Source organism: Bos javanicus, chromosome 6 (assembly GCF_032452875.1).
Source record: "Bos javanicus breed banteng chromosome 6, ARS-OSU_banteng_1.0, whole genome shotgun sequence".
Taxonomy (NCBI): Eukaryota; Metazoa; Chordata; class Mammalia; order Artiodactyla; family Bovidae; genus Bos; species Bos javanicus.
In genome coordinates this window covers 114,883,882-114,904,351 of record NC_083873.1, presented here as the reverse complement: position 1 = coordinate 114,904,351, position 20,470 = coordinate 114,883,882, and positions in this window count along the sequence as shown.

Below are 20,470 nucleotides of genomic sequence, written 5' to 3'. Positions count from 1 at the left end.
GACTCCATCAAAATTAAAAATTTTGATGCCAAGGACATTCTCAAGAAAGCTAAAAGGCAGCACACAGAATGGGGTGATGTGTCTGCTGACTGCCTGGTGTCCAGTCTATAACAATAAACCCAAATGACCCAACTTTAACATGAGCAAAGGCTCTGAATAGACACTGACCCAAAGAGACACAGAAATAGCCAACAGATACCTGCAGCCCATGGGGCTGCGAGGAGTTGGACACAACTTAGCGACTGAAGAGCAGCAACAGCAAAGAGAAAGAAGTCTGACGCAAAAGCCTCACACTGTGTGATTTCACTGATAAATCTCTGTAAGGGGAAATCCATAGAGAGAGACAGAGGATTAGGGTGCTGGGGGATGAGGAAGAGGGGGCGCGACCATCGGCAGGTGTGGGGTTTCCTTTGGGGATCACAGAAACGCTCTGGAATGAGATCACAGTACTGACTGCACAACATTGTGAACATACCCAAAACCACCTAACCGTGCACTTGAAAACGGCTAACACGGTGGCTTTTGTGTTATGTGAATTGTATCTCAATTAAAAAATTCAATTTAAAAAAAGGGGGGGAATGCACAAAGTTTCACAGACCTACGAGGAAATAAAGTAAGGTGAAATGCTTGTGTCGTCAGAGTCCTAGGAGGAGAGGAGGAAGCGGGGAGTGCGGAAAAAAATCTAAAGAAATAATTGCTGAAAACTCCCCAAATGTGGCAAAAGACACAAGCTTGAGACAACCCAAAGGTCCTCCGGGGGTAAAGAGATGAAGAGCGAGGCTGCATCTGCAAGAGGGAGCACCACCCGGCACGAGAAGGGACCTCTCTCCGACACAGGCACCTCCTTGTCTGGCCCCCAAGGCGTGGCGCTGAGGAAGGAAACCCTCCAGGTCTCCCTGTCCCCTTTCTTTCCAAGTTGCTGCTTGGAGGCCTTTGTCAGATAATCCCAGGGTCTTATTCCATTTTATAAGACATTCAGGAAAAGACGTGAGGTGGTGATGGAGAGCAGGTCACTGGTTGCCAAAGCTCAGGACTGGGGGGACCACAGGCAGCTCTGGAGTGGCTGACCGGACCACAGGGCGGAGGAGAGGAAGTCCCAGCTCCCAGGAGGGGAGAGTGCTGAAAGTTAACCTCTGATGTGTGGGCACCGCATGGATCAAGGAAGGAGCTGGGGGGCACATGGAGAGGCCAGCACCAGCTCCCCAAGGAGCCACAGGAAGATACAGAAGCAGGAGGTGCCAAGACTCCGGTGCCTGGGGAACGAGACCATCACACTCACTGCCTGTCCCCACTTCACCGTGTCCACCTGCACCCCCTCCCCTCGAGCTCAGCCAGGCAGCCACCCGGACCCCTCAGCTCATGGTCATTAAACGTGTCTTCAAAAAGGAGATGTCTGGCATTGAGATGAAAGTGCTGTGTCTGGTTTCCTGGGCAGTGTTCTTGCTCTCTTAGCTGCTGCTGCTGCTAAGTCGCTTCAGTCATGTCCGACTCTGTGCGACCCCTTAGATGGCAGCCCACCAGACTCCCCCGTCCCTGGGATTCTCCAGGCAAGAACACTGGAGTGGGTTGCCATTTCCTTCTCCAATGCATGAAACTGAAAAGTGAAAGTGAAGTCGGACTACTCAGTCGTGTCTGATTCTTTGCGACCCCCTGGACTGCAGCCCACCAGGCTCCTCCGTCCATGGGATTTTCAAGGCAAGAGTACTGGAGTGGGTTGCCATTACCTTCTCCATCTTTCTCTGTTTGCAGCAGGGAAAAGGGGAAGCATCCCACAGTGGTCGTGTCTCAGTCTCAGTGGGATGTGCTGGTGGTTTACTCCTGAGGCTGACACGGGCAGCGAGCCTGCTGGGTGTCCCCCAGTAAGCCAGCGGGGGGTAGGGGTTCACTGAAGACCAAAGTCCCGGCCCAGGGCCATGGACCCTGCAGTTCCACACAAGCAGGGTGAGTGAGGGTCCCACTCTGAGCTCAACTCCAGCCTGATCCCCTGCCCTCCCCAGACACCCGCCCTGCCCTCCTCGAGTCCCTCCCCAGCCAGCTCTGAAGGCCTCCCCAGCCCTCACACTCCGGGAATACAATCCTTCCTTCCTCTTAAACTGGGAATATTTGAGATTCCACACAATGCCCCATTGAACTTTTCCAGAAATTATTTCCTGAGGAGCAAATTCTTGAGCCTCTTTTGAAATGCATTTTCCGTCTGTCCTGCTTTCTCTGCTGTGGCCCAGAAACTTCTCTGGTTCACGGGAAGGCCTGCGTCCTTTTGAGCGGGGTTCCCTGGAAGGGCCTGATTTGAGAGGCTGTGAGTTTTCAACCTCCGTGGGTCCCACGAGCCTCCATGGAGACGGAGCCTGAACCTTGTGTCCCTTCGGGAAACACCTCCCCCAGGAAGCCATCCTGACCAGCACTCCAGCCCCTGGGGGAAGCACCCAGGCAAGCTGTCTGTGAGGAAGAACCACCCCATCCCAAGGTGGACCCTACAGGTCCTACTGTGCCTGTGCGTGGAGCCACGCCTCTGGGCTCTGCCAGGGCAACTGACGTGTCTGCATCAGGATGCCATTCGATGAGCACGTGCTGCTGGGCAAAGTCTCCCAATACTTGCCAAGGACACGGGACAAGCATTCACAGCCCCTAATGTGAATTGTGCAGAATCGCCCCTTGGGGACTCCCAGCTCTGCTGTGTCCTGATCCCAGCGTGAGACACCCCAGGGAGCGTGGGCGCCACGACCCGCATTGATGGTGAGGGAGATGGCAGGGAGGTTCAGAAGGGGGGGGCTATATGTATATCTATGGCTGGTTCATGTTGAGGTTTGACAGAAAACAGCAAAATTGTGTAAAGCAATTTCCTTCAATTAAAAAATTTAAAAAATAGATACGCAAAAAAAAAAAAAAAAAAAAAAGCACGCATGAGTGCACGTGAGCCAAGAGGCAGGAGAAGGAGCCAGTGCCGGGGAGGAGGGAGGCTCTCGGCTTCCGGAAGGGCGCCGGGAGCGCTGGGCGTTGCGCTTCCGGGTCACGTGCAGTGTGGACGCCCCTCCCCGTGTGTCTGCGCCCTGCCACGCTGCACTGTGCATCGCTGTGCTCCCTCTCGGTCTGGCTTCCCCGTCCTGGTGAAGAAATCCTCCCCTAATCCAAGATCTCCTGGATGTTCTTCTCAGTGTCGTGGAGTTTGGCTTTTCCCATGCCGACCTTGAATGCATCCAGAATTTGCTTCTGTGCCTGCTGTAAAATAGGGCTTTACAGTCTTTCCTGCTCACACAGATAAGTGATCATTTGGGCCCCGTCTGTCAAAGTGCCTGCCCTTTCCACACCTGAATGACAAAGGGAAGCCAAAACCAGCTGTCTGACTTGGGGTCTAGAGTGCCCTCCCTCACCCCCTTCCCCCGACCAACTCTTATTCATCCCTCAATACCCAGCCTTGTGCCCACTGCTCCCAGGCAGACTTTTCTGATGCCACCTTAGCTTTGGTGCCTCTTTCCAGGCTCCCGCAACCTCTCTGCTTCCGTCTGCCATGGCAGAAAACACTGGGAAATGCAGTCTGACCACCTGGGATTGGTTATAAAAGGTTGAATTCCTGCTCCTCATTCAGCTGTGTGACCTTGGACAAGTTCCTTAACCTCTCTTACCTCAGTTTCTTTGTCTATAGTGAGTGAGTGAGTGAGTGAAAGTCACTCAGTCGTGTCCAATTCTTTGTGATCCCATGGACCCTAGCCCACCAGGCTCCTCTGTCCGTGGGAGTCTCCAGGCAAGAATACTGGAGAGGGTTGCCATTCCCTTTTGCAGGGGATCTTCCCAACCCAGGGATCGAACTCGGGTCTCCTGCATTGCATCCTGCACTGCAGGCAGATTCTTCACCATCGAGCCCCCAGGGAAGTCCTTAAAACGAGGGTAATAATACATGCCTTCAGGTTTGTCCCAAGTCTTAAATAAGGTCATCTCTATAAGCTTCCAGGAACTAGAAAAGCCGCATAAATGATCTTTATGGCTGCGGTGCTGACTGTGGATGCTATACCCACCTCTTTCCTTGTCTGTCTCCCCCAGTAGACAGAGCGCTTCCTGGGGGTAGGAACTGGATCTGCCCCATAAAGGGTGTGGTTTGCGTTTGCTGAACAGAACACAGCCTGGCATCCTGGGACAAATGATGGGACGCGGCCTCGGCCATCCTGGTGGGGAGGAGATGGTTAAAAGGAAGAGCGTCCTGGGCTTGGCTGGGAATGGGGCTCTGTCCACGTGGCCACCTGACTCCTTCCAGAGAGTCTCTTCACAGTGGAAACTCGCCCTGGCGCCCTCCCCGCTGGAGGAACGGCCCTGGAGGGCCCTGGAGACGCTTCTCCAGATGGCCCCCAGGCACTGCCTCTACATTCCTGCCAAGACCGCTCTCCACCCACTGCGGCTGCCCTGAGCCCGGAGCAGAGGGTGGGCTGCCCCCTGCCTGCTTGTTCCCCGCCCCCCACCCCCACCATGCCCGTCGGCCCACTGGGGACACGGGGTCAGCATGGGGACCCAGGACGCTGACTTCCTCTCCTGCACTGAAGGGCGAAACGGGAAAGCTGAAAAGTTTCAAACCCACTGGTCCTTTCAACAAGACCTCCCTGTCCTCTCTGCATCCAGCCTGGGATAGGAGAGGGGCGAGGAGGACGGAGACTGCCCCCGCCCTCCATGCGGCAGAGCCCACCTGCGTCCTGGGCCAAGACTCCGTTGCTGAGAGAGGAGGGGGCCAGACCCAGACACTCAGAGCAACACGGCACAGGGCTGCCGCTGTCCAGCCCCAGAGGGTCTGTCTTCTCCACTCAGCATGTCCACACCGAGCTACCCACCTGCCTTCAACCAAACCCAGCTCTTCATGTCAAAGGACAGTTCCAGCGGAGCCCAGGTGTGGCGGCCAAGTGTCCTTCATCCATTCCTCCATCTGTTTATTCATTCGTTCCTTCATTCATCCATCTCTCTGCGCTTCCAATTCTGAAACGTGAGGACAGTGATCGTGCCTGCCCCACAGGATGGCGTGTGGACTGCCTCCAGGAGAAAGGAGGTCTTCACAGTTGCGCTCGTCTGCTCTGCCCACGACTGGAGCCAACGGGGGACAAAGAAATCTGGCAGATGGGGCTGGGAATAAAGCATCAGCTTTATCACTTCGTAGTAAAAACCAGAGACATTACTTTGCCAACAAAGGTCTGTCTAGTCAAAGCTATGGTTTTTCCAATAGTCATGTATGGATGTGAGAGTTGGGCTATAAAGAAGGCTGAGCACCGAAGAATTGATGCTTTTGAACTGTGGTGTTGGAGAAGACTCTTGAGAGTCCCTTGGACTGCAAGGAGAACCAACCAGTCCATCCTAAAAGAAATCAGTCCTGAATATTCATTGGAAGGACTGATGCTGAAGCTGAAACTCCAATACTTTGGCCACCTGATTTGAAGAGCCGACTCATTGGAAAAGACCCTGATGCTGGGAAACATTGAAGGTGGAAGGAGAAGGGGACGACAGAGGATGAGATGGTTGGATGACGTCACCAACTCAATGGACATGAGTTTGAGTAAGCCCTGAGAGTTGGTGATGGACAGGGAGGTCTGGCATGCTGCAGTTCATGGGGTCGCAGAGTCGGATATGGCTGAGCGACTGAACTGAACTGAATAAAAATACATGGTGGGTTTTATCAAAGCTTTTTTGGTCTCTATTGACATGATCGTGTGACTTTTCATTTTTAGCTTATTAACGTGATAAATTACATCAATTGCTTTTAAAACGTTAAACCAACTTTGCATTCCTGGGATAAGTTTGCCTTGGTCATAATATGTGATTCTAGGTACATATTATTGGATGCAATTTGCTAAATTCTTGTTTAAAGCCTTTTCACCTATTCATAAGAGAGGTTAATCTGTACTTCCTCTCTGTGATGTCTGTGTCTGGTTTTGGTATCAGGATAATGCTGGCTAGAGTGAAGTGAAAAATATTCCTTCCTCTTCTATTTTCCAGAAAAGTCTGGGTATAATCCGTATTATTCCTTCCTTAGATTTTTGGTAGAATTTTCCAGTGAAGCCACCGGGGCCTGAATTTTCCATTTGAAGAGGTTTCAATTCAGTTTCTCTCTTAGATAGAGGACATTACTCAGAAAAGAGAGTCTTTTTCATCTTGAGCTTTGGTATTTCATGTCTTTCAAGGAATCTGTCCTTTGTAGCCAGGTTGTTGAGATTATTGACATGACGTTATCCATACCATTTCCTGTTTTCCCTTTAGTATCTGTAGAGTCTGTAGTGGTGTCTCGACTCTCATTCCTGATGTTGGTAGTACTGACAGGCTTTGCCCAAACACTATCTCCTACAAAATAGTAAAGACATGCTGAACCGACTTCTCCAGTAGCTACTTCACATTCTCTCTGGAACCCCTAACATCTCCCATCCTTCCCTTCTGCTTGTACCATCTGGTCCTTCACCCAGTTGGGCCCCTAGGATGGCTGAGCAAGGGAGGACCGGGTGTGGCTGCATTCAACAAAGTTCAGTCAGTTCAGTCGCTCAGTCGTGTCCAACTCTTTGGGACCCGATGGGCTACAGCACGCCAGGCCTGCATCACCAGCCATCACCAGCCCCCAGAGTTTACTCAAACTCATGTCCATTGAGCCGGTGATGCCATCCAGCCAGCTCATATTCTGTCATCCCCTTCTCCTCCTGCCTTCAGTCCTTCCCAGCCTCAGGGTCTTTTCCAATGAGTCAGCTCTTCGCATCAGGTGGCCAAAGTATTGGAGCTTCAGCTTCAGCATCAGTCCTTCCAATGAATATTCAAGAATGATTTCCTTTAGGATGGACTGGTTGGATCTCCTTGCAGTCCAAGGGACTCTCAAGAGTCTTCTCCAGCACCACAGTCCAAAAGCATCAATTCTTCCGTGCTCAACTTTCATTATAGTCCAACTCTCACATCCATACTAACCAAAAGATGAAATTAAATGGCTTAAACAAATCAGCAGTTTACTTTCTCAGGTAGAAGATGTCAGGAGGCATGAGATCAGCAGAGATCCCAGAGCCTGCTCTCTTTCTGCTTCAACATACTCAGTGTGTGGTATCTGTCTTCAAAGTCACAGTCTGGCTGCTGCAGCTCCAACTAGCACATCTGCATTCCAGCCAAGAAGAAGGGAAAAGCAGAGGTTAAGGGGTGAGCACCTGCTGTCTGTCCCCTTTAGAACATTCCTAAAGTTCTACTTGGGTAGCTCCACTCTACTTCATGGCCACACCTGCAGCTCCAGTGTGACCTGCTTCTCCCTTCAGCCTGTCTGCTGGGGTCCCAATCAAGCCCACTCATTCCTCAGCTCAACTCCACCCCAGACTTCTGCACCCCATCTCCTTCCCACCAGAAGCTCAGAGGATTATCCTCACTCCCCATCACTCTACAGGCCCCAAGAAAAGAGGCTCACCCAGGGTCTCCCAAAGTTGGTGCCCCAGCAGGGTGACCTCCCCAGCAGCTATTCCCACCCAGAGCTCTAGCTGCCTCCATCCACCTGGCTCTCTCAAGATGACATTCCAAGAGACTGGTTACAGGGTCCAGGGCCACCCAGTAAACGACTGGATGAGTCATCTCAAGGAGGATGCCAGGCGCGCCTGGGTCCTGCTGCCCACGGGGGTTCTCTCAACCACTCCCCTAGCACAGGCCAGACATGGTGCCGAGCATGGGGATTCAGCAAAGGGACAGTGCTTTAGTCCCCAACACAGCGGAGGGTGGGAGCTGCTGACCCTTGACCTTGCTCATCTCCTGGGCTGAGGGCACACCGGGACAAACGACCCATAGCATGGGCCCATCCTGTCCTACCCTCGGGCCGCCGGGCAGGAAAGACCTGGAGGAAGTCCTGGATGACCCTCCAGCGGCCCCTCCGCCTTCTGCCACCACCCCCAGCCCCCTGCTCACAGGCAAGGAGACTGAGCGTCCCAGAAACACCTTGTCCATGCTGAGGTGGCCACAGGCCTCTCTGTGAGCAGAGAGGCGTCCACACCAAGGACTACTTTGCACCCCTGGTCGTCTCCAGGCCTCCCCGCCTGGGGAAGGCCCTTCCTCACTCTGCAGATGAGAACTTGTACAAGTTCTAGAAGGCACTTCAGACCCTGAGCTCCGCTGTCCCGCCCAGAACCCTCACTCTCCGCCCGAGCGCCCCTCGCCGCCCCCTGGGTCAGGAGGACCTCGACAGGCTTCTTGCTCCCCTTCTGCCCTAACACCCAGCTGTAGCCTGGATGGACAGAGTCAGGCCAGAGAGGCCAGCGCAGGAAAAGGGCGCTGTCAAGGCGAAGAGATTCCTGAATGCAGCTCAGTTCTTGGAAGTCACTTTTTCCTTCCCTCTCCCCAGGCACCCGCCCTCTTCATGTCCTGCCAAACGCCTGTGCCTCATGTAAACCCTGAGCCATGGAGCCGCCTCCCAACATGGGCCTGCTGTTGACGTGGCCCCCGAGCCTGGCCACCGCCAGGAGGGCGAGAGAGCCCGTGCAGGGGGAAGCTAAATTGCCCTGGCCCAGCCTCCAGCGGGCATGTCTTTGAGGGTTTTCTGGGCTGGGGAAGCTGGAGATGGAGCAGGGCAGACCCCCTCAGTGGCAGCTGGGGCTCCCCTCTGTTGTCTGGCTCCAGGGGTGCACAGACCCTGCAGAGACTTCCACCCCAGCGCCCACCCCCAGCAGGCCTGCCTACCCCCACCTCCTCCCTGCCGATGGGGCAGGCTGCCCTGGCACCCACCTGTGCAGGTGTGGGCAGAGGGTCTGACCCAGGTTGCTCAGAGTGCATGGCAAGGCCAGGTGTCTGATCCCCGGGCTTGCTTCCTCTCCAGCCATGGACTCTTGGGGGCTGAAAACAGCCTCTGAAGGAGCAGGAACCCAGGAGAGTGTCCACATCAGAGGATACCTGAGCTAGAAGAACCAGAGAGTCCCCTGGCTTGCATGGTCCTCAGGGGAGGACTCAGAGGCCCAGAGAAGCTGGGGGACCCTGCCTCTCACAGCAGGTTGGTGGCAGGGCTGGGGCTTGCCTGCCATTGACTGACTTTCAACCCAGGAGACCCTGCACTTGGCTGGCCCCTCCCTCTGCTCCCTTCCTGACGCCGGGGGAAGGGAGAGAACTTCTCCAGGGCCTGGCCCTGATCACTACTGGAGAGAAATGAATTTCAAAATACATTTCTGGATGAATCATTGCACCAGGAAACCTCGAAAACTGCCCATGTCTGCTGAAGGGTCTGTCCTGCTGTCTCCCTTATAAAATCCTGGAAAGAACTCTCTGCTAATGGTCCATTTGGAAAAAACGCTGTGCGGCTACAGCGCTGGGGCCACCCAACCTGTAGAGCCGCGCAGAAGGCTCCTGGTAATGATGGCTGAGCCCCCGGGACTCAGCACCTTCTGCAGTTGCTGTTCAAGTCCATTCTCTTCCCAGACGGTAACGAACCGGGTGACGGGGCCTTGCCGTCAAGAAGAGGCTCCACTCTCACGCCAACCCCCTTGTGCAGTGCTTAAAATCTGCTAGGAGAGGGAGGCAGAGCTTCTCAAGGAATCGCTGGGTGTGCTGGTTACACTGTTGCAAGGTTTGTTATCGGTCAGTCACCAAGCGGTGCTGGACTCTTCGCGACCCCACGGACCGCAGCACGCCAGGCTTCCCTGTCCCTCACCGTCTGCAGGAGTTTGCCCAAGTTCACGTCCATTGAATCGGTGACGCCACCCAACCATCTCAACCTCAGTAACCAGCACGACTGAGCACTTTGTTGAGAAGTTGCGAGGTTACATTATCGCAAATGTCACTAGGGACCCCACAAAGAATAACACAGTGCACAGTACGTGAGATGTTCCTGGTTCAAAATCTTTTAAAAAAATTTTATTTATTTAAATATTACAAAAACAATTTTACAACATTGTGTGGGTTTCTGCCATACAACAATGCGAGCCGCCCATAATTATACCTACGCCCCTCCCTTCCTCGCCTCCCTCCCCTCCCCCACCCCATCCCTCTGGGTCATCACAGAGCATCCGTCTGGACTCCCTGCCCTACACAGCAACTCCCACCAGCTGTCCAGCTTGCGCCTGGTGTATGTGCTGACGTGCATGTGTCATGCATGTGTCGATGCTACTTTCTCTGTCCCACTCTCTCCCTCTTGTTGAACTGAAGGAAGAAAGCAGGGAGGGTGGTAAAGAGGAGGGAAGGAAAGAAAGAGGGGAGGGAGGGAGAGTGAATGGGTGGACGGACGGCTGATGGGTGGATAAAAGGATGGATGGATGAGCGGTGGGTGGGTGGATGGATGGGTGGGTGGACGCGTGGGTGGATGGCTAAACAGGCAGATGAATGGATGGGTGGGTAGGTAGATGGATGAATGGGTGGATGGATGGATGTTGGATGGCTGGAAAGATGGATAACTGTGTGGATAGATCTTGTGTTCCCACAACATGTGCATTTGTTCATTCAGTCACTCATTCCATTAATACAAACATTTACTGAATACCTATTAAGTACCAAATCCATTCCAAACGCTGCGGATGCAGGGATAATCAAGAAGGACAGACACTGTGTCTATGTTTCTGGAATTCACAGCCTGGAGCCAAAAGGGGAATAAGAAGTCAGGCTCCATTTCCACAGAAGAAATGTAGAAGGCAGTTTCCCATTTACATAAGCCAGTGACATCCAACCTTGACTGAATACATCAACATTTGTGTCATGAACAAATCTATCCACACAGTCATCCATCTTTCCAGCCATCCAACGTCCATCCGTCCACCCATCCACTCATCTGCCTGTTTAGCCATCTACCCATGCCTCCACCCACTCATCCATCATCAGTTGTAACAAAAGGCAGCGTGGTGTGCTAGAAGGAGCCAGTGCTCTGGAGTCTGATTGGGTTAAATCAACGCTTTGATGATCAGGTTAAATCAACGCTTTGATGCTTACCTACTGTATAGCACGCACAGGTCAGTTCATTTCTCTTGGTCTCAGTTTCTTCACCTATATTGTGGAAGTGAAAGCGAAAGTCACTCAGTCGTGTCTGACTCTTTGTGACCCCATGGACCATACAGTCCTTGGAATTCTCCAGGCCAGAATACTGGAGTGGGTAGCCTTTCCCTTCTCCAGGGGATCTTCTCAACCCAGGGGTCGAACGCGGGTCTCCCGCATTGCAGGTGGATTCTTTACCAGCTGAACCACCAGGGAAGCCCAAGAATACTGGAGTGGGTAGCCTATCCCTTCTCCAGTGGATTTTCCCAACCCAGGAATCGAACAGGGGTCTCTTGCATTGAAGGGGAATTCACAGCTGAGCTATCAGAGAAGCCCATAGAAGTAACTGTCCCCATTTGCAGGGCTGTCATGAACCCCCCTCCCCCAGGCAGCTCACAGACTCTGTTCAAGGCCCCCCTTCCCGTCCCATCCCCCACCCCAGCAACCACCCAATCACTTGCAATTTGCTGTCTTCATGCTGCTGGGCTGCCCTGGGCTATCGGAGGGGCGAGGAGCAAATCCTGCTCCCCCTTTCTCCCCACCCATCATTTCTCGCGTTGGCCCTCCTGGCCAAGGTGTAAAGAGTCATGAAACGCCCTCAGAAGGCTCAGAAACTAAAAGGAAGGTTCAGAAACCGAAAGACAGGACAGGGCCAAAGGGAGAGAATTGAAACGTGTCTGATCAGCCAGATATCACGTGGTCCAAGGGGAGCCGCCTCCCAAAGCTAAGCCCTCTTTCCCACCCTTTTATCTTCGGAAGCAGCCTCTCCACCTGCAAACCTCTGCCCGCGTTCCCCCATCTCTCAGGGTCACTCTGGGCACGGCCCCAGCCCGCTCCCGGGCGCTCAGTGACCTTAGCTGTACTAGGCCTGCAGCTTCACAGGAGCCCCGGCCTCCGGGACGCTCAGGCCTCTCAACTCCGGGCCACTCGCCGTCCTCTGCCAGGGACGAGCCATCTTCCTGAGGCTGACCCCACTGGGCCAGCGTGACTCTGATCGAGAGTCGATAGAAACGTTTGTGACACTTTGACAAAGCGATTTTATGTCTGTTGTTAAATTTTACCTTTAAATAATTTTATCCACTTTTAACTGCTGGGTCTTCGTCACTCCAAGAGCTTTTCATTGCAGCAAGCAAGGGCTGCTCTCGACTCGGGGTTCGAGGGCCTCTCATCTAGCTGGCTTCTCTTGTGGAGCAGGGCACCCGGGCACGTGGGCTTTGGCAGTCGCGGCTCCGGCTCTGGCGCGCAGGCTCAGTAGCCGTGGCGCCCGGCTCTGGCGCGCAGGCTCAGTAGCTGTCGTGCGTGGGCTTAGTAGCTCCGTGGCATGTGGAACCTTCCCGAGTCAGGGATGGAACCTATGACCCCCACCCCCCACTACACGAGAAGGTGGACTCCTTACTCCAGAGCCACCAGGGAAGCCCTGTTGCTAATTTTTTTTTAAATAATGATCTTTAAATGGGCCTGCCTTTTGAATGATTCTCTTTTCATTTCATTTTCTAACAGTTTATTATATTTTAAAGTATCGGTCTGACAGATTGGGAATTTTTTAAAATGGTTCTTCCCTACAGATCATTTGAGAAGGGCTGATCTGAACGCATAAGGGAAAGAGGATCTATTTTCCTGAGGGTCTATTTTTCTCCCGGCCACCGCGTGGGGACACAAGCTTGTTTTAGAAGAGGCAGAGGAACCAGAGATCAAATTGCCAACATCTGATGGATCATCGAAAAAGCAAGAGTTCCAGAAAAACATCTATTTCTGCTTTATTGACTATGCCAAAGCCTTTGACTGTGTGGATCACAATAAACTGTGGAAAATTCTGAAAGAGATGGGAATACCAGACCACCTGACCTGCCTCTTGAGAAATCTGTATGCAGGTCAGGAAGCAACAGTTACAACTGGACATGGAACAACAGATTGGTTCCAAATAGGGAAAGGAGTACGTCAAGGCTGTATATTGTCACCCCCGCTACCCTGCTTATTTAACTTATATGCAGAGTACATCATGAGAAACGCTGGGCTGGAGGAAGCACAAGCTGGAATCAAGATTGCCAGGAGAAATCTCAATAACCTCAGATATGCAGATGACACCACCCTTATGGCAGAAAGTGAAGAGGAACTAAAAAGCCTCTTGATGAAAGTGAAAGAGGAGAGTGAAAACGTTGGCTTAAAGCTCAACATTCAGAAAACAAAGATCATAGCATCGGGTCCCATCACTTCATGGCAAATAGATGGGGAAACAGTGTCAGACTTTATTTTGGGGGGCTCCAAAATCACTGCAGATGGTGATTGCAGCCATGAAATTAAAAGACGCTTACTCCTTGGAAGGAAAGTTATGACCAACCTAGACAGCATATTGAAAAGCAGAGACATTACTTTGCCAACAAAGGTCCATCTAGTCAAGGCTATGGTTTTTCCAGTGGTCATGTATGGATGTGAGAGTTGGACTATAAAGAAACCCGAGTGCCGAAGAATTGATTAACTGTGATGTTGGAAAAGACTCTTGAGTGTCCCTTGGACTGCAAGAAGATCCAACCAGTCCATCCTAAAGGAGATCAGTCCTGGGTGTTCATTGGAAGGACTGATGTTGAAGCTGAAACTCCAATACTTTGGCCACCTGATGCGAAGAGCTGACTCATTTGAAAAGACCCTGATGCTGGGAAAGATTGAGGGCAGGAGGAGAAGGGGATGATAGAGGGTGAGATGGTTGGATGGCATCACTGACTCAACGGACATGGGTTTGGGTGGACTCCGGGAGTTGGTGATGGACAGGGAGGCCTGGCGTGCTGTGGTTCATGGGGTTGCAAAGAGCTGAACACGACTGAGCAACTGAACTGAACTGATCTGAACATATAGGGGAAAGAGGATCTATTTTCCTGAGGGTCTTCCTGAGGGTCTATTTTCCTCCAGCCACCACATGGGGACTCAGAGTCTCTCATTCTCAAACAGAGCCAGGTTCCTTCCTGTCGGCCCACCCCTCCCCCATTCCCAAACTTCCCAGCTCCAGGACTTACTGGAAATAAAACCCAGCTTATATCAAGAGTCCTCCTTAACAGCTGCTCCCTGTGACCTCAGAAGCCCCAGCAAACCTTCATGATGACCGTGCAAGAGACCGCCCCCTCGCCCAGTCAAGTCAGAAGGGCGTGGAGGCCAGGCGTCAGCAGCAGAGGCGGGGGCAGGGTCTGCCCATCTGTCTGCAGGGGAGGAGCCAGCGTCTCCTCCACTCACTCGACTTCAGTAGAAGAAAAGCAGGCTGTTTACAAACAGAAGATAATGTTGGTGCAGATGGCAGCCGAGTGGAGCGAGGGTGGGGAAACACGGGTGGCCTGCACTGTATTCCTGGTCACAAGACCCGAAGCCACACAAGCGTCTGTGCGGGTCAGCATGTCAGCCCCCAGGGGCGCACTGGTCCCCTGCAGGCGGTGGCCACAGTCCTGCCTGCTCGTCTCTGAGAGTCAAGACAGCCCGATCCTGTCAATAAATGGTCTCGTGCAAAACAAGCCTGGCGTGCTGCAGTCCGTGGGGTGGCTGCAGTCCGTGGGGTGGCTGCAGTCCGTGGGGTCGCTGCAGTCCGTGGAGTGGCTGCAGTCCGTGGGGTTGCAAAGAGTCGGACACGATTCAGCGACTGAGCAACAACAACAAAGCCACAGTGTCTCCTGCACCCTCCGAGCCCCTGCCGCGTGCCGGGCTCTGATCGGGGTGGGGGAGCTTGTGTAGCGCCCTGGAGACACCGGGGAACCCGAGGCTCAGGAAAGAGATGTATTTTTATCCGAATCACAGAGCACTAAACAAGCCTTAGTGCTGAGACTGGGACTTGCAGTGCTGGTGGCAAAATCTTCGTGTTTTTAGCCAAAAGGCCCATCTCACAAGCACAGTAAAGCCGGCCCAGAGCGTGGGGGTCCTGGCTGCGACGCCAGCCAGTCTATCAAGCGTCAGCTGGACAAATATTTCTTGAGCCGCCAGGACATACCAGGCCCTGGGCTGGACCCCTGGGGTACCGTCCTGCTTCCAGAACCAAAAGTGAACCAGCTCAGACCATCCCACCCAGGGAGGGGATATTTGAGCCAAGGCTGAGGGGAGCAGAGAGTGAGCAGCTTGAGTACTTTGGGGAAAGGAATGCGGCAGCACCAACTCCCAGCCCAGCCCCAGCCTCCTTGAGGCTCATTCCACGGTCACGTCCTCCTGGAAGCCTTCCCTGATTCATCCCTCCTCCGCCTGGGTCAGGCGCTCCTCCGGCTCCCACAGCTCTGTGTTCTCTTGTTACTTTGTCTCTGAGTCCCCACCAGCCTGGGAGCAGCTTGGGGACAGGGGTTCATCTGCAATACTGTTTCCGAGCCTGGAGCTGCCAGCCACCAGGCACCCCTCACTGGTTGGTGAGCTCCTAATGGTCAGCTTGGCAGGGTTCAGCTCGGATTCTTCAAGATGGCTTCCTCTGAGCCTAGAATAGGACCCAGCTAGGGTAGGTGTTCTGAGTTGTTGTTGTTTGGTTGCTAAGTCGTGTCTGATTGTGTGTGACCCCAGGGACTGCAGCACATCAGGCTTCCCCGTCCTTCACCATCTCCCAGAGTTTATGATGCCATCCAACCATCTCCTCCTGTCCTCAATCTTTCCCAGCATCAGAGTCTTTTCCAATGAGTTGGCTCTTCGCATCAGGTGGCCCAAGTACTGGAGCTTCAGCTTCAGCATCAGTCCTTCCCGTGAATATTCAGGAGCTCTGCATTTGTTGAAGAAATGAACTTGGAGTCCTGGTGCGCGTGGACAGGCAGCTCACGCGGTCCTCCTGACACACCCGTGTGCTGGAGGGTCTGGTAACCATGCAGGCTGAGCTAGGGGGTGTGGTTGGTACATTTCTTCAGTTCGGTTCAGTTCAGTCGCTCAGTCGTGTCCGACTCTTTGCGACCCCATGAGCTGCAGCACGCCAGGCCTCCCTGTCCAACAGGAGCCCACCCCGGACCCCACTCTGGACCAACTCCCAGAGCCCACCCAAACTCACGTCCATTGAGTCGGTGATGCTATCCAACCATCTCATCCTCTGTTGTCCCCTTCTCCTCCTGCCTTCAATCTTTCCCAGCATCAGGGTCTTTTCAAATGAGTCAGCTCTTCGCATCAGGTGGCCAAAGTATTGGAGTTTCAGCTTCAACATCAGACCTTCCAATGAACACTCAGGACTGATCTTGCAGTCCAAGGGACTCTCAAGAATCTTCTCCAACACCACAGTTCAAAAGCATCAATTCTTTGGCGCTCAGCTTTCTTTATAGTCCAACTCTCACATTGATACATGACCACTGGAAAAACCATAGCCTCGACTAGATGGACCTTTGTGGACTTACCCTTCCTGACTGAGCAGCTGGATGAGGTCTCATGAAGAGGCCACACGCCTGAAGCCACCACCCAGATCGGAAGTCGCAGACCGGAGCTCTGAGGCCTCCGCCCGCCTCCCGCGGTAGTACCATGGCTCCCCAGCAGTAAGCGTGTCCTTCCTGCCGCAGACGGCCTTGCCTGGGCGGGACCTTCTCAAAGGCAGCACGCGACATGAGCCTCCGTCCGGCTGCCCACGTGGCCCTGTGCCCAGGACCCACCCGCGCCATGCGGGGTGCCACGTTAAACTCCTCCACGGTCCTGTCGCGGGTGTGTCGGCTGCTCGCCGTTGGGAGCCACTCAAGGGGCTTCCAGTGGGTGGCTCCTGTGTGTTTCCGCTGGGTGTCCACCCGGGCACGGGCGTGCCAAGTCAGAGCCCAGCGCTGGGTGTCCACCTGGGCGTGGGCGTGCCGAGTCACAGCCCAGCAGATGCTGCCAGACGGGGCGACCAAACTTTGGCTCAGAGCACCAGAACCAGCTTCCCCCCAGCGGTGACCTGTCTGCACATCTCAGGTCTTCTTTCCGGGGGGCGGTTACTGACCCTCGGCGTGGTTCGATCTGTACTTCCCCGAGGATGAAAAAGCTGAGTGCCTGCTCAGGCTCACCAATTGAATATCCTCTTTGCTCAGGTGTCTTGTGTGTCTGCTTTATCTGCTTTCTTCCTTCATGATTCGTGGTTGTTCTCTATTCTAGACGCAGATTTTTTTTGGTCCCACGTAAGTTCTGTGAACATCTCCATCTTTGGCTCGCGGGTTCCTGGTTCCGAGCCTAGAAGAGGACCCCGCCCGGAGCAGGCATTCCACTGAGTTGTTGTTCAGTCTAAGCTGTGTCTGACTATTTGCGACTGCAAAGCCTACACGGGGCTCAGGGCGCCGTGGCCCCCTGCTCACGGCAGGGCAGGGCAGGCCCCGTTCTGCCTCTTTCAGAGGGAATTGCCCTTTTTCAGGGCCTCCCCTGGGGAGTCCATTCCCCTGTCCAGCCCAGGGCACCAGGGGTACAAAGGGGGCCCTTGCTGCCAGCTGGGCTGGCTGGCTGGCTGGCACTGCTCCCACAGCTCCCGAGGGATTGGGACTCCCATGTGAGCCCACCCGAGACCCCTCTCTTGCCTGATCCCTGGCCCTGCCCAGTCCTGACATCACCAGGATCCCGCCTCACGCTCCGCGTCTCAGGGACCCAGACCCCTGCTAAGCCCAGGCTGAGTGTAGAGGTCACCAGGGCCTGTCTGGTGTTAACCGTGTGCCCCTTGCGCTGGGTGGCCCAGAGGTCAGCGGCTGCGGCCCTCAGCTGTCCTGCCCACTGGGACACGCAGGGATGGGGGGCAAAATCTACTGAGAAGTACAGGCTCAAGCCACAGGCGCCCCTCCCTCCTCACCTCCTTGGGCCCCCTTCATGGGAGGTGCTGGTACTCAGGACGATGAAGAAGCCCCGCTGCTAAGGCTAGAGTTCATCTATGATTGCTTTGTGCTCTTTTGGTTAACGCCAGGAGAGGTGTGATCACAAAAACCTCAGGCTTATCTGCCTTCTGGTTTCTGTGGAAACTCCAAAGGCTCTGGGTCACGTGCTGGGGAGAGAAGTAGCTGTCTGGGCTCCCTCTGAGCCGGCCGGCTGCCAGCCCTTGAGGGCATTGCAGGATGGGTTGCGAGGCTGGCAGGCCAGCGCCTAGGCTGGGAAGGGGCAAGAGCCCCGGGGGACCTGGGCAGCCCAAGGCCCTAGAAGTGACTGGCCTGGAGAGGGGCTCTTCCCTCCACTTTACAGGTGAGCAAACTGAGGCTCGGAGAGGGGAAGGGACACTTGCCCCAGACCCGGCGGACCGGAGTCTCAGGGCCCCGGGAAGCCTGTGTTGTGGGCACCTTGCTGGGAGTCACATCACAGTGGCTGTCCATCTACTGAAACTGTGTGACCTCGACCTCGCTCGGGACTGGCGGGGTGCAAACAGGCCTCCCCTCCACCCAGTGCGCCTGGGGCCCGAGTGTCCGCCTGCACGCCAGTGACCGGAGCCACCTTCAGATATGTTGGGGGCCTCACCCCCGACTGGCGAGGGGGCTCCGGGGCTCCTGCCGCCTTCACCCGCCCAGTGCCAACCCAAGGCCACAGGCAGAGCCTGCAGCACCCCCCGTCCCCTCAGCCCCCGGACGCGGGTCAGCAGCAGCGTGAGTTACCAGGACGTCACCTTCCTGCCTCTCCCAGCCCCGTGCGGCTCCACTGCAGGCATTTGGTGCTGGAGGCAGGTGGGCGGTGTAAGGGGTGTGCTGTCCCCAGGCTGGGCTGGGGGAACCGGTGTGGTCACAGCTCCAGTCCTGCCGGGCTGACCCCTTGACTGGGCGCCGGGTGGGCTCTGAAGGCAGCTCCACTGGCTGCTGTAAGGGGAAGCCGCCGGCACCAAGGCCCGCCCACCCCTCTCACCCCCACCCCCAGGCTGCAGCCAGGCCCTCAGTGAGCCCTTGAGTTGGGGTTTTCACTTGTGCCAGGGAAGGGCTCCCAACACCCCTAGCTGGGCCCCTGCTGGCGCCTGGGGAGCGCGGGGAGGCGGGCAGGCTCAGAGAGGAAGCGCCTGGCCCGCTTCCCTGGGCACGCCGGCTCACAGGGACCCCAGCAGGGGGAGGGACCTGAGGTTAAACCAGGCTAAGGGAGTGCTGAGCGCCCTGGGGCGCTGGCCAAGGATGGCTGGCGGTCCTTCCCGCTCTTAGGCAGCGCCGGGCAGGCTGAGAGCTGGGCTCCGCTTTGTTTTTAGTGGCGTCGAGTCCCCGTGGTTTAAACAGACTGTTTTAAGAAACGGGGAATTTGGGTAAAAATCTGGGGCACTAAGGATACAGAAGTTCCTTCCAACCCCTGCTGTTGAAGAGTCAGGGATGGGCTGTCTGGCTCTGTGACCCACTCCCCCCACAGCTCCTGGACGTCCCTCTGGGCGCCCCTCTCCTTGTGAAGTGCCTGTGAGGGCAGGGAGCCCTCTCTTTTCATGACCTGTGCGCACTCCAGCCAGCCAGCCTCGGTGCGCCTATTTCCTGTGTGGCCTTTGGCAAGTGTCTCACCCTCTCTGTCTCTGACGTCTTGTCAACATATAGAGTGATGACAAGGACAGCCCTGGGGGTTGAGGATGAGAACCCTGCTAGGCCAGATCCCTGCTCCTCCTCTGCGCCAGCTCCATCTCACCCCGTGACCATGCCCCGCCACACTGCTGCCTCTCCAGGGCCACAGAGGAGCCCTGGGGGGTCTCCACCCTCCACGCCTGACAAGCCAAGCCTGCAGCACTGCCGCTACCCCCACTCAGGGCAAGCACCCGCGACCCGTCTTCCTGGGAAGCAGAGGCGTGCCCTGCCCCTTGGCAGTGGGCACAGGACGCTGCCAGCCTTTCTGCCCAGGGACTCCCCACATCCCTTGCTCAGAGTCCCACAGGTGAGTCTGTTGCTTCAGGCTGATTCCCCAGCGTCAGACCCTCAGGCCTGGTCCCATGGGCTGAGGGCCAGGCAGGTGTGAGGTTGGGACTTCAAGGGCGAACTGTATCAGGTGCACTTTCCTGCTGGCTCAGACAGGCAGGAATCTGACTGCAGTGCGGGAGACCAAGATGGGCCAGAGAAACAACCACCTCAGATATGCGGCTGACACCACTTGAATGGCAGAAAGCGAAGGGGAACCAAAGCGCCTCTTGATGAGGGTGAAGGCGGACAGTGAAAGAGCTGGCTTAAGACTAAATACTAAAAAAAGAAAACAACTAGGATCATGGCACCTAGCCCCCTTACCGCATGGCAAATAGAAGGGGGAAAGGTGGACACAGTAACAGATTTCCTCTTCTTGGGCTCCAAAATCACTGCAGATGGTGACTGCAGCCATGAAATCAGAAGACTCTTCTTGGCAGGAACACTATGACACACCTAGACAGTGTGCTGAGAAGCAGAGACATGGCTCTGCCAGTAAAGGTCTGTACAGTCAAGACTACGGTCTGGCCGACGGTCACGTACGGTTGTGAGAGCCGGCCTGTAAAGAAGGCAGGGTGCCGGAGAACTCATGCCTTCTTCCTGTGGTGCAGGAGAAGACTCCTGAAAGGCCCCTGGACAGCAAGGAGACCAATCCAGCCAATCTTACGGTGGATCAACCCTGAATACTCCCTGGAAGGACTGATGCGGAAGCCCCAATATTTTGGTCATCTGATATGAACGACTCATTGGAAAAGTCCCTGATGCTGGGAAAGAGAGAGGGCAGA